Genomic DNA, 12207 nt, shown 5'->3' with positions numbered 1-12207 from the left:
TATGGATTATCATGCTATATAGCAGAAAATCAATTTGATGCAACTGCTTTACCAACAGTATGTTAATCTTTTCCGTTGCTGTTTTGTTGGCTGACTGAAGGAAGATATGCAGTGCATTTGAACCAAAGCAGATGTGTGCTGACTTCTTAAATGCACAATCATGTTTGTGTTTTTTCTTTCTTTCTTCCATCCTTTGTAATATCATATTAAATATTAAGGTAGCAGTTTATAATCAATGACTAATGACATAAGAAAAGGAAAAAAAAACAGTATACAAATATGCTCCAGGTAAGGCTTGAACTCACAACCTCGGCATTGCTCAACTGATACTGTCTTATTAGTACCGCGCGCTGACCAATTGCGCCAGTGGAGCACTTTGCAGCATTCATTGGTTATGCTAGATGTGGATTTTATTCAATACAATCAGTACAGTCATAAGAATTGAAAAAGAAAATCATTTTTGGTGATGAATGATGAGCAACAAAGGAACATGCATGCCAGATGGCACTTGAATAAGCTGTCTACGGTGATAGAAAATGTTTAAAAAACAACAACAACAATGTTATCATAATTAATGTCATATTTTAGCTTCTGTGGTCATTTTTTACAAGCTAAACACTGCAAGACTGTTTTACAGTTGAAGCAAGGATAAAATATCAACTCTAGTGATGAGACACTTGCTGTAATTACTTCCACCCCATATGGGACTTGGACCCCCTGGCTTAGGAGGGCGGTGACTTATCCATTATGCCAGTGGTGCTTACTGATGTTCTTATTTAAGACTGTTAGGTTTTTAATAGTCAATTATTTATTTTTGAGGAAAAAGTGAAGCTGTTTACTGTGTTCTTTGCATTACCAAGTCCAGCAAGAAATGTGCTGGTACTATCCAGAGCTGTCAGTATGGATTATCATGCTATATTGCAGAAAATCAATTTGATGCAACTGCTTTACCAACAGTATGTTAATCTTTTCCATTGCTGTTTTGTTGGCTGACTGAAGGTAGATATGCAGTGCATTTGACCAAAGCATATGTGTGCTGACAACTTAAATGCACAATGTTTGTGTTTTTTCTTTCTTTCTTCCATCCTTTGTAATATCATATTAAATATTAAGGTAGCAGTTTATAATCAATGACTAATGACATAAAAAAAGGAAAAAAAAAACATTATACAAAGCTGCTCCAGGTGAGGCTTGAACTCACAACCTCGGCATTGCTCAACAGATACTGTCTTATAAGTACCGCGCGCTGACCAATTGCGCCACTGGAGCACTTTGCAGCATTAATTGGTTATGCTAGATGTGGATTTTATTCAATACAATCAGTACAGTCATAAGAATTGAAAAAGAAAATCATTTTTGGTGATGAATGATGAGCAACAAAGGAACATGCATGCCAGATGGCACTTGAATAAGCTGTCCACTGTGATAGAAAAGGTTTAAAAAACAACAACAACAACAATGTTATCATAATTAATGTCATATTTTAGCTTCTGTGGTCATTTTTTACAAGCTAAACACTGCAAGACTGTTTTACAGTTGAAGCAAGGATAAAATATCAACTCTAGTGATGAGACACTTGCTGTAATGACTTCCACCCCATATAGGACTTGGACCCCCTGGCTTAGGAGGGCAGTGACTAATCCATTATGCCAGTGGTGCTTACTGATGTTCTTATTTAAGACTGTTAGGTTTTTAATAGTCAATTATTTATTTTTGAGGAAAAAGTGAAGCTGTTTAGTGTGTTCTTTGCATTACCAAGTCCAGCAAGAAATGTGCTGGTACTATCCAGAGCTGTCAGTATGGATTATCATGCTATATTGCAGAAAATCAATTTGATGCAACTGCTTTACCAACAGTATGTTAATCTTTTCCATTGCTGTTTTGTTGGCTGACTGAAGGAAGATATGCAGTGCATTTGAACCAAAGCAGATGTGTGCTGACAACTTAAATGCACAATCATGTTTGTGTTTTTTCATTCTTTCTTCCATCCTTTGTAATATCATATTAAATATTAAGGTAGCAGTTTATAATCAATAACTAATGACATAAGAAAAGGAAAAAAAAACAGTATATAAAGCTGCTCCAGGTGAGGCCTGAACTCACAACCTCGGCATTGCTCAATAGATACTGTTTTATAAGTACCGCGCGCTGACCAATTGCGCCACTGGAGCACTTTACAGCATTAATTGCTTATGCTAGATTTGGATTTTATTCAATACAATCAGTACAGTCATAAGAATTGAAAAAGAAAATCATTTTTGGTGATGAATGAAGAGCAACAAAGGAACATGCATGCCAGATGGCACTTGAATAAGCTGTCCACTGTGATAGAAAAGGTTTAAAAAACAACAACAATGTTATCATAATTAATGTCATATTTTAGCTTCTGTAGTCATTTTTTACAAGCTAAACACTGCAAGACTGTTTTACAGTTGAAGCAAGGATAAAATATCAACTCTAGTGATGAGACACTTGCTGTAATGACTTCCACCCCATATAGGACTTGGACCCCCTTGCTTAGGAGGGCAGTGACTTATCCATTATGCCAGTGGTGCTTACTGATGTTCTTATTTAAGACTGTTAGGTTTTTAATAGTCAATTATTTATTTTTGAGGAAAAAGTGAAGCTGTTTACTGTGTTCTTTGCATTACCAAGTCCAGCAAGAAATGTGCTGGTACTATCCAGAGCTGTCAGTATGGATTATCATGCTTTATTGCAGAAAATCAATTTGATGCAACTGCTTTACCAACAGTATGTTAATCTTTTCCATTGCTGTTTTATTGGCTGACTGAAGGAAGATATGCAGTGCATTTGAACCAAAGCAGATGTGTGCTGACAACTTAAATGCACAATCATGTTTGTGTTTTCTCTTTCTTTCTTCCATCCTTTGTAATATCATATTAAATATTAAGGTAGCAGTTTATAATCAATGACTAATGACATAAAAAAAGGAAAAAAAATATTATACAAAGCTGCTCCAGGTGAGGCTTGAACTCACAACCTCGGCATTGCTCAACAGGTACTGTCTTATAAGTACCGCGCGCTGACCAATTGCGCCACTGGAGCACTTTGCAGCATTAATTGGTTATGCTAGATGTGGATTTTATTCAATACAATCAGTACAGTCATAAGAATTGAAAAAGAAAATCATTTTTTGTGATGAATGATGAGCAACAAAGGAACATGCATGCCAGATGGCACTTGAATAAGCTGTCCACTGTGATAGAAAAGGTTTAAAAAACAACAACAACAACAACAATGTTATCATAATTAATGTCATATTTTAGCTTCTGTGGTCATTTTTTTACAAGCTAAACACTGCAAGACTGTTTTACAGTTGAAGCAAGGATAAAATATCAACTCTAGTGATGAGACACTTGCTGTAATGACTTCCACCCCATATAGGACTTGGACCCCCTGGCTTAGGAGGGCAGGGACTTATCCATTATGCCAGTGGTGCTTACTGATGTTCTTATTTAAGACTGTTAGGTTTTTAATAGTCAATTATTTATTTTTGAGGAAAAAGTGAAGCTGTTTACTGTGTTCTTTGCATTACCAAGTCTAGCAAGAAATGTGCTGGTTCTATCCAGAGCTGTCAGTATGGATTATCATGCTATATTGCAGAAAATCAATTTGATGCAACTGCTTTACCAACAGTATGTTAATCTTTTCCATTGCTGTTTTATTGGCTGACTGAAGGAAGATATGCAGTGCATTTGAACCAAAGCAGATGTGTGCTGACAACTTAAATGCACAATCATGTTTGTGTTTTTTCATTCTTTCTTCCATCCTTTGTAATATCATATTAAATATTAAGGTAGCAGTTTATAATCAATGACTAATGACACAAGAAAAGGAAAAAAAAACAGTATACAAAGATGCTCCAGGTGAGGCTTGAACTCACAACCTCAGCATTGCTGAATAGATACTGTCTTATAAGTACCACGCGCTGACCAATTGCGCCACTGGAGCACTTTGCAGCATTAATTGGTTATGCTAGATGTGGATTTTATTCAATACAATCAGTACAGTCATAAGAATTGAAAAAGAAAATCATTTTTGGTGATGAATGATGAGCAACAAAGGAACATGCATGCCAGATGGCACTTGAATAAGCTGTCCACGGTGATAGAAAAGGTTTAAAAAACAACAACAACAATGTTATCATAATTAATGTCATATTTTAGCTTCTGTGGTCATTTTTTACAAGCTAAACACTGCAAGACTGTTTTACAGTTGAAGCAAGGATAAAATATCAACTCTAGTGATGAGACACTTGCTGTAATGACTTCCAACTCAGACGGGACTTAAACCCACAACCACTGGCTTAGGAGAACAGTGCCTTACCCATTATGCCAGTGGTGCTTACTGATGTTCTTATTTAAGACTGTTAGGTTTTTAATAGTCAATTATTTATTTTTGAGGAAAAAGTGAAGCTGTTTACTGTGTTCTTTGCATTACCAAGTCCAGCAAGAAATGTGCTGGTACTATCCAGAGCTGTCAGTATGGATTATCATGCTATATTGCAGAAAATCAATTTGATGCAACTGCTTTACCAACAGTATGTTAATCTTTTCCATTGCTGTTTTGTTGGCTGACTGAAGGAAGATATGCAGTGCATTTGAACCAAAGCAGATGTGTGCTGACAACTTAAATGCACAATCATGTTTGTGTTTTTTCTTTATTTCTTCCATCCTTTGTAATATCATATTAAATATTAAGGTAGCAGTTTATAATCAATAACTAATGACATAAGAAAAGGAAAAAAAAACAGTATACAAAGATGCTCCAGGTGAGGCTTGAACTCACAACCTCGGCATTGCTCAACAGATACTGTCTTATAAGTACCGCGTACTGTATGTTAATCTTTTCCGTTGCTGTTTTGTTGGCTGACTGAAGGAAGATAGAAAGATATAAGTACCGCGTACTGACCAATTGCGCCACTGGAGCACTTTGCAGCATTAAGTTGTTATGCTAGATGTGGATTTTATTCAATACAATCAGTACAGTCATAAGAATTGAAAAAGAAAATCATTTTTGGTGATGAATGATGAGCAACAAAGGAACATGCATGCCACAACCACTGGCTTAGGAGAACAGTGCCTTATCCATTATGCCAGTGGTGCTTACTGATGTCCTTATTTAAGACTGATAGGTTTTTAATAGTCAATTATTTATTTTTGAAAAAAAGTGAAGCTGTTTACTGTGTTCTTTGCATTACCAAGTCCAGCAAGAAATGTGCTGGTACTATCCAGAGCTGTCAGTATGGATTATCATGCTATATTGCAGAAAATCAATTTGATGCAACTGCTTTACCAACAGTATGTTAATCTTTTCCGTTGCTGTTTTGTTGGCTGACTGAAGGAAGATAGGAAGATATAAGTACCGCGTACTGACCAATTGCGCCACTGGAGCACTTTGCAGCATTAAGTTGTTATGCTAGATGTGGATTTTATTCAATACAATCAGTACAGTCATAAGAATTGAAAAAGAAAATCATTTTTGGTGATGAATGATGAGCAACAAAGGAACATGCATGCCAGATGGCACCTGAATAAGCTGTCCACGGTGATAGAAAAGTTTAAAAAACAACAACAACAATGTTATCATAAATAATGTAATATTTTAGCTTCTGTAGTCATTTTTTACAAGCTAAACACTGCAAGACTGTTTTACAGTTGAAGCAAGGATAAAATATCAACTCTAGTGATGAGACACTGCTGTAATGACTTCCAACTCAGATGGGACTTAAACCCACAACCACTGGCTTAGGAGAACAGTGCCTTATCCATTATGCCAGTGGTGCTTACTGATGTCCTTATTTAAGACTGATAGGTTTTTAATAGTCATTTATTTATTTTTGAAAAAAAGTGAAGCTGTTTACTGTGTTCTTTGCATTACCAAGTCCAGCAAGAAATGTGCTGGTACTATCCAGAGCTGTCAGTATGGATTATCATGCTATATAGCAGAAAATCAATTTGATGCAACTGCTTTACCAACAGTATGTTAATCTTTTCCGTTGCTGTTTTGTTGGCTGACTGAAGGAAGATATGCAGTGCATTTGAACCAAAGCAGATGTGTGCTGACTTCTTAAATGCACAATCATGTTTGTGTTTTTTCTTTCTTTCTTCCATCTTTTGTAATATCATATTAAATATTAAGGTAGCAGTTTATAATCAATGACTAATGACATAAGAAAAGGAAAAAAAAAAGTATACAAATATGCTCCAGGTAAGGCTTGAACTCACAACCTCGGCATTGCTCAACTGATACTGTCTTATTAGTACCGCGCGCTGACCAATTGCGCCACTGGAGCACTTTGCAGCATTCATTGGTTATGCTAGATGTGGATTTTATTCAATACAATCAGTACAGTCATAAGAATTGAAAAAGAAAATCATTTTTGGTGATGAATGATGAGCAACAAAGGAACATGCATGCCAGATGGCACTTGAATAAGCTGTCTACGGTGATAGAAAATGTTTAAAAAACAACAACAACAATGTTATCATAATTAATGTCATATTTTAGCTTCTGTGGTCATTTTTTATAAGCTAAACACTGCAAGACTGTTTTACAGTTGAAGCAAGGATAAAATATCAACTCTAGTGATGAGACACTTGCTGTAATTACTTCCACCCCATATGGGACTTGGACCCCCTGGCTTAGGAGGGCGGTGACTTATCCATTATGCCAGTGGTGCTTACTGATGTTCTTATTTAAGACTGTTAGGTTTTTAATAGTCAATTATTTATTTTTGAGGAAAAAGTGAAGCTGTTTACTGTGTTCTTTGCATTACCAAGTCCAGCAAGAAATGTGCTGGTACTATCCAGAGCTGTCAGTATGGATTATCATGCTATATTGCAGAAAATCAATTTGATGCAACTGCTTTACCAACAGTATGTTAATCTTTTCCATTGCTGTTTTGTTGGCTGACTGAAGGTAGATATGCAGTGCATTTGACCAAAGCATATGTGTGCTGACAACTTAAATGCACAATGTTTGTGTTTTTTCTTTCTTTCTTCCATCCTTTGTAATATCATATTAAATATTAAGGTAGCAGTTTATAATCAATGACTAATGACATAAAAAAAGGAAAAAAAAAACATTATACAAAGCTGCTCCAGGTGAGGCTTGAACTCACAACCTCGGCATTGCTCAACAGATACTGTCTTATAAGTACCGCACGCTGACCAATTGCGCCACTGGAGCACTTTGCAGCATTAATTGGTTATGCTAGATGTGGATTTTATTCAATACAATCAGTACAGTCATAAGAATTGAAAAAGAAAATCATTTTTGGTGATGAATGATGAGCAACAAAGGAACATGCATGCCAGATGGCACTTGAATAAGCTGTCCACTGTGATAGAAAAGGTTTAAAAAACAACAACAACAACAATGTTATCATAATTAATGTCATATTTTAGCTTCTGTGGTCATTTTTTACAAGCTAAACACTGCAAGACTGTTTTACAGTTGAAGCAAGGATAAAATATCAACTCTAGTGATGAGACACTTGCTGTAATGACTTCCACCCCATATAGGACTTGGACCCCCTGGCTTAGGAGGGCAGTGACTAATCCATTATGCCAGTGGTGCTTACTGATGTTCTTATTTAAGACTGTTAGGTTTTTAATAGTCAATTATTTATTTTTGAGGAAAAAGTGAAGCTGTTTAGTGTGTTCTTTGCATTACCAAGTCCTGCAAGAAATGTGCTGGTACTATCCAGAGCTGTCAGTATGGATTATCATGCTATATTGCAGAAAATCAATTTGATGCAACTGCTTTACCAACAGTATGTTAATCTTTTCCATTGCTGTTTTGTTGGCTGACTGAAGGAAGATATGCAGTGCATTTGAACCAAAGCAGATGTGTGCTGACAACTTAAATGCACAATCATGTTTGTGTTTTTTCATTCTTTCTTCCATCCTTTGTAATATCATATTAAATATTAAGGTAGCAGTTTATAATCAATAACTAATGACATAAGAAAAGGAAAAAAAAACAGTATACAAAGATGCTCCAGGTGAGGCTTGAACTCACAACCTCGGCATTGCTCAACAGATACTGTCTTATAAGTACCGCGTACTGACCAATTGCGCCACTGGAGCACTTTGCAGCATTAAGTTGTTATGCTAGATGTGGATTTTATTCAATACAATCAGTACAGTCATAAGAATTGAAAAAGAAAATCATTTTTGGTGATGAATGATGAGCAACAAAGGAACATGCATGCCAGATGGCACTTGAATAAGCTGTCCACGGTGATAGAAAAGGTTTAAAAAACAACAACAACAATGTTATCATAAATAATGTAATATTTTAGCTTCTGTGGTCATTTTTTACAAGCTAAACACTGCAAGACTGTTTTACAGTTGAAGCAAGGATAAAATATCAACTCTAGTGATGAGACACTGCTGTAATGACTTCCAACTCAGATGGGACTTAAACCCACAACCACTGGCTTATGAGAACAGTGCCTTATCCATTATGCCAGTGGTGCTTACTGATGTCCTTATTTAAGACTGATAGGTTTTTAATAGTCAATTATTTATTTTTGAAAAAAAGTGAAGCTGTTTACTGTGTTCTTTGCATTACCAAGTCCAGCAAGAAATGTGCTGGTACTATCCAGAGCTGTCAGTATGGATTATCATGCTATATAGCAGAAAATCAATTTGATGCAACTGCTTTACCAACAGTATGTTAATCTTTTCCGTTGCTGTTTTGTTGGCTGACTGAAGGAAGATATGCAGTGCATTTGAACCAAAGCAGATGTGTGCTGACTTCTTAAATGCACAATCATGTTTGTGTTTTTTCTTTCTTTCTTCCATCCTTTGTAATATCATATTAAATATTAAGGTAGCAGTTTATAATCAATGACTAATGACATAAGAAAAAGAAAAAAAAACAGTATACAAATATGCTCCATGTAAGGCTTGAACTCACAACCTCGGCATTGCTCAACTGATACTGTCTTATTAGTACCACGCGCTGACCAATTGCGCCACTGGAGCACTTTGCAGCATTTATTGGTTATGCTAGATGTGGATTTTATTCAATACAATCAGTACAGTCATAAGAATTGAAAAAGAAAATCATTTTTGGTGATGAATGATGAGCAACAAAGGAACATGCATGCCAGATGGCACTTGAATAAGCTGTCTACGGTGATAGAAAATGTTTAAAAAACAACAACAACAATGTTATCATAATTAATGTCATATTTTAGCTTCTGTGGTCATTTTTTATAAGCTAAACACTGCAAGACTGTTTTACAGTTGAAGCAAGGATAAAATATCAACTCTAGTGATGAGACACTTGCTGTAATTACTTCCACCCCATATGGGACTTGGACCCCCTGGCTTAGGAGGGCGGTGACTTATCCATTATGCCAGTGGTGCTTACTGATGTTCTTATTTAAGACTGTTAGGTTTTTAATAGTCAATTATTTATTTTTGAGGAAAAAGTGAAGCTGTTTACTGTGTTCTTTGCATTACCAAGTCCAGCAAGAAATGTGCTGGTACTATCCAGAGCTGTCAGTATGGATTATCATGCTATATTGCAGAAAATCAATTTGATGCAACTGCTTTACCAACAGTATGTTAATCTTTTCCATTGCTGTTTTGTTGGCTGACTGAAGGTAGATATGCAGTGCATTTGACCAAAGCATATGTGTGCTGACAACTTAAATGCACAATGTTTGTGTTTTTTCTTTCTTTCTTCCATCCTTTGTAATATCATATTAAATATTAAGGTAGCAGTTTATAATCAATGACTAATGACATAAAAAAAGGAAAAAAAAAACATTATACAAAGCTGCTCCAGGTGAGGCTTGAACTCACAACCTCGGCATTGCTCAACAGATACTGTCTTATAAGTACCGCGCGCTGACCAATTGCGCCACTGGAGCACTTTGCAGCATTAATTGGTTATGCTAGATGTGGATTTTATTCAATACAATCAGTACAGTCATAAGAATTGAAAAAGAAAATCATTTTTGGTGATGAATGATGAGCAACAAAGGAACATGCATGCCAGATGGCACTTGAATAAGCTGTCCACTGTGATAGAAAAGGTTTAAAAAACAACAACAACAACAATGTTATCATAATTAATGTCATATTTTAGCTTCTGTGGTCATTTTTTACAAGCTAAACACTGCAAGACTGTTTTACAGTTGAAGCAAGGATAAAATATCAACTCTAGTGATGAGACACTTGCTGTAATGACTTCCACCCTATATAGGACTTGGACCCCCTGGCTTAGGAGGGCAGTGACTTATCCATTATGCCAGCGGTGCTTACTGATGTTCTTATTTAAGACTGTTAGGTTTTTAATAGTCAATTATTTATTTTTGAGGAAAAAGTGAAGCTGTTTAGTGTGTTCTTTGCATTACCAAGTCCAGCAAGAAATGTGCTGGTACTATCCAGAGCTGTCAGTATGGATTATCATGCTATATTGCAGAAAATCAATTTGATGCAACTTCTTTACCAACAGTATGTTAATCTTTTCCATTGCTGTTTTGTTGGCTGACTGAAGGAAGATATGCAGTGCATTTGAACCAAAGCAGATGTGTGCTGACAACTTAAATGCACAATCATGTTTGTGTTTTCTCTTTCTTTCTTCCATCCTTTGTAATATCATATTAAATATTAAGGTAGCAGTTTATAATCAATGACTAATGACATAAGAAAAGGAAAAAAAAACAGTATACAAAGATGCTCCAGGTGAGGCTTGAACTCACAACCTCGGCATTGCTCAACAGATACTGTCTTATAAGTACCGCGCGCTGACCAATTGTGTCACTGGAGCACTTTGCAGCATTAATTGGTTATGCTAGATGTGGATTTTATTCAATACAATCAGTACAGTCATAAGAATTGAAAAAGAAAATCATTTTTGGTGATGAATGATGAGCAACAAAGGAACATGCATGCCAGATGGCACTTGAATAAGCTGTCCACGGTGATAGAAAAGGTTTAAAAAACAACAACAACAATGTTATCATAATTAATGTCATATTTTAGCTTCTGTGGTCATTTTTTACAAGCTAAACACTGCAAGACTGTTTTACAGTTGAAGCAAGGATAAAATATCAACTCTAGTGATGAGACACTTGCTGTAATGACTTCCAACTCAGATGGGACTTAAACCCACAACCACTGGCTTAGGAGAACAGTGCCTTACCCATTATGCCAGTGGTGCTTACTGATGTTCTTATTTAAGACTGTTAGGTTTTTAATAGTCAATTATTTATTTTTGAAAAAAAGTGAAGCTGTTTACTGTGTTCTTTGCATTACCAAGTCCAGCAAGAAATGTGCTGGTACTATCCAGAGCTGTCAGTATGGATTATCATGCTATATTGCAGAAAATCAATTTTATGCAACTGCTTTACCAACAGTATGTTAATCTTTTCCGTTGCTGTTTTGTTGGCTGACTGAAGGAAGATATGCAGTGCATTTGAACCAAAGCAGATGTGTGCTGACAACTTAAATGCACAATCATGTTTGTGTTTTTTCTTTATTTCTTCCATCCTTTGTAATATCATATTAAATATTAAGGTAGCAGTTTATAATCAATAACTAATGACATAAGAAAAGGAAAAAAAAACAGTATACAAAGATGCTCCAGGTGAGGCTTGAACTCACAACCTCGGCATTGCTCAACAGATACTGTCTTATAAGTACCGCGTACTGACCAATTGCACCACTGGAGCACTTTGCAGCATTAAGTTGTTATGCTAGATGTGGATTTATTCAATACAATCAGTACAGTCATAAGAATTGAAAAAGAAAATCATTTTTGGTGATGAATGATGAGCAACAAAGGAACATGCATGCCAGATGGCACTTGAATAAGCTGTCTACGGTGATAGAAAAGGTTTAAAAAACAACAACAACAATGTTATCATAATTAATGTCATATTTTAGCTTCTGTGGTCATTTTTTACAAGCTAAACACTGCAAGACTGTTTTACAGTTGAAGCAAGGATAAAATATCAACTCTAGTGATGAGACACTTGCTGTAATTACTTCCACCCCATATGGGACTTGGACCCCCTGGCTTAGGAGGGCGGTGACTTATCCATTATGCCAGTGGTGCTTACTGATGTTCTTATTTAAGACTGTTAGGTTTTTAATAGTCAATTATTTATTTTTGAGGAAAAAGTGAAGCTGTTTACTGTGTTCTTTGCATTACCAAGTC

The 12207-nt window shown here is 35.9% G+C and overlaps 10 non-coding genes across 10 annotated transcripts; all 10 read right to left on the bottom strand.

Moving 5' to 3' along the window:
- Positions 1-280: 280 nt before the first annotated feature.
- On the bottom strand, positions 281-373 carry TRNAI-AAU (transfer RNA isoleucine (anticodon AAU)). Its single transcript is given in 2 exon segments — positions 281-316; positions 336-373. It is a non-coding gene; the product is annotated as a tRNA-Ile (tRNA).
- An 803-nt stretch (positions 374-1176) lies between these two features.
- TRNAI-UAU (transfer RNA isoleucine (anticodon UAU)) lies at positions 1177-1269 on the bottom strand. The gene is given in 2 exon segments: positions 1177-1212; positions 1232-1269. It is a non-coding gene; the product is annotated as a tRNA-Ile (tRNA).
- An 809-nt stretch (positions 1270-2078) lies between these two features.
- TRNAI-UAU (transfer RNA isoleucine (anticodon UAU)) lies at positions 2079-2171 on the bottom strand. The gene is given in 2 exon segments: positions 2079-2114; positions 2134-2171. It is a non-coding gene; the product is annotated as a tRNA-Ile (tRNA).
- Positions 2172-2973: 802 nt separating this feature from the next.
- TRNAI-UAU (transfer RNA isoleucine (anticodon UAU)) lies at positions 2974-3066 on the bottom strand. Its single transcript is given in 2 exon segments — positions 2974-3009; positions 3029-3066. It is a non-coding gene; the product is annotated as a tRNA-Ile (tRNA).
- Positions 3067-3879: 813 nt separating this feature from the next.
- Positions 3880-3972, bottom strand: TRNAI-UAU (transfer RNA isoleucine (anticodon UAU)). The gene is given in 2 exon segments: positions 3880-3915; positions 3935-3972. It is a non-coding gene; the product is annotated as a tRNA-Ile (tRNA).
- A 2251-nt stretch (positions 3973-6223) lies between these two features.
- On the bottom strand, positions 6224-6316 carry TRNAI-AAU (transfer RNA isoleucine (anticodon AAU)). The gene is given in 2 exon segments: positions 6224-6259; positions 6279-6316. It is a non-coding gene; the product is annotated as a tRNA-Ile (tRNA).
- Positions 6317-7119: 803 nt separating this feature from the next.
- Positions 7120-7212, bottom strand: TRNAI-UAU (transfer RNA isoleucine (anticodon UAU)). Its single transcript is given in 2 exon segments — positions 7120-7155; positions 7175-7212. It is a non-coding gene; the product is annotated as a tRNA-Ile (tRNA).
- A 1712-nt stretch (positions 7213-8924) lies between these two features.
- On the bottom strand, positions 8925-9017 carry TRNAI-AAU (transfer RNA isoleucine (anticodon AAU)). Its single transcript is given in 2 exon segments — positions 8925-8960; positions 8980-9017. It is a non-coding gene; the product is annotated as a tRNA-Ile (tRNA).
- An 803-nt stretch (positions 9018-9820) lies between these two features.
- Positions 9821-9913, bottom strand: TRNAI-UAU (transfer RNA isoleucine (anticodon UAU)). The gene is given in 2 exon segments: positions 9821-9856; positions 9876-9913. It is a non-coding gene; the product is annotated as a tRNA-Ile (tRNA).
- Positions 9914-11626: 1713 nt separating this feature from the next.
- Positions 11627-11719, bottom strand: TRNAI-UAU (transfer RNA isoleucine (anticodon UAU)). The gene is given in 2 exon segments: positions 11627-11662; positions 11682-11719. It is a non-coding gene; the product is annotated as a tRNA-Ile (tRNA).
- Positions 11720-12207: the final 488 nt, after the last annotated feature.

This window comes from Pseudophryne corroboree, unplaced genomic scaffold (genome assembly GCF_028390025.1).
Source record: "Pseudophryne corroboree isolate aPseCor3 unplaced genomic scaffold, aPseCor3.hap2 scaffold_1450, whole genome shotgun sequence".
NCBI classification, from domain to species: Eukaryota; Metazoa; Chordata; class Amphibia; order Anura; family Myobatrachidae; genus Pseudophryne; species Pseudophryne corroboree.
Note: the sequence above shows the minus strand (reverse complement) of the source record. Positions and strands in the feature narration are given on the sequence as shown.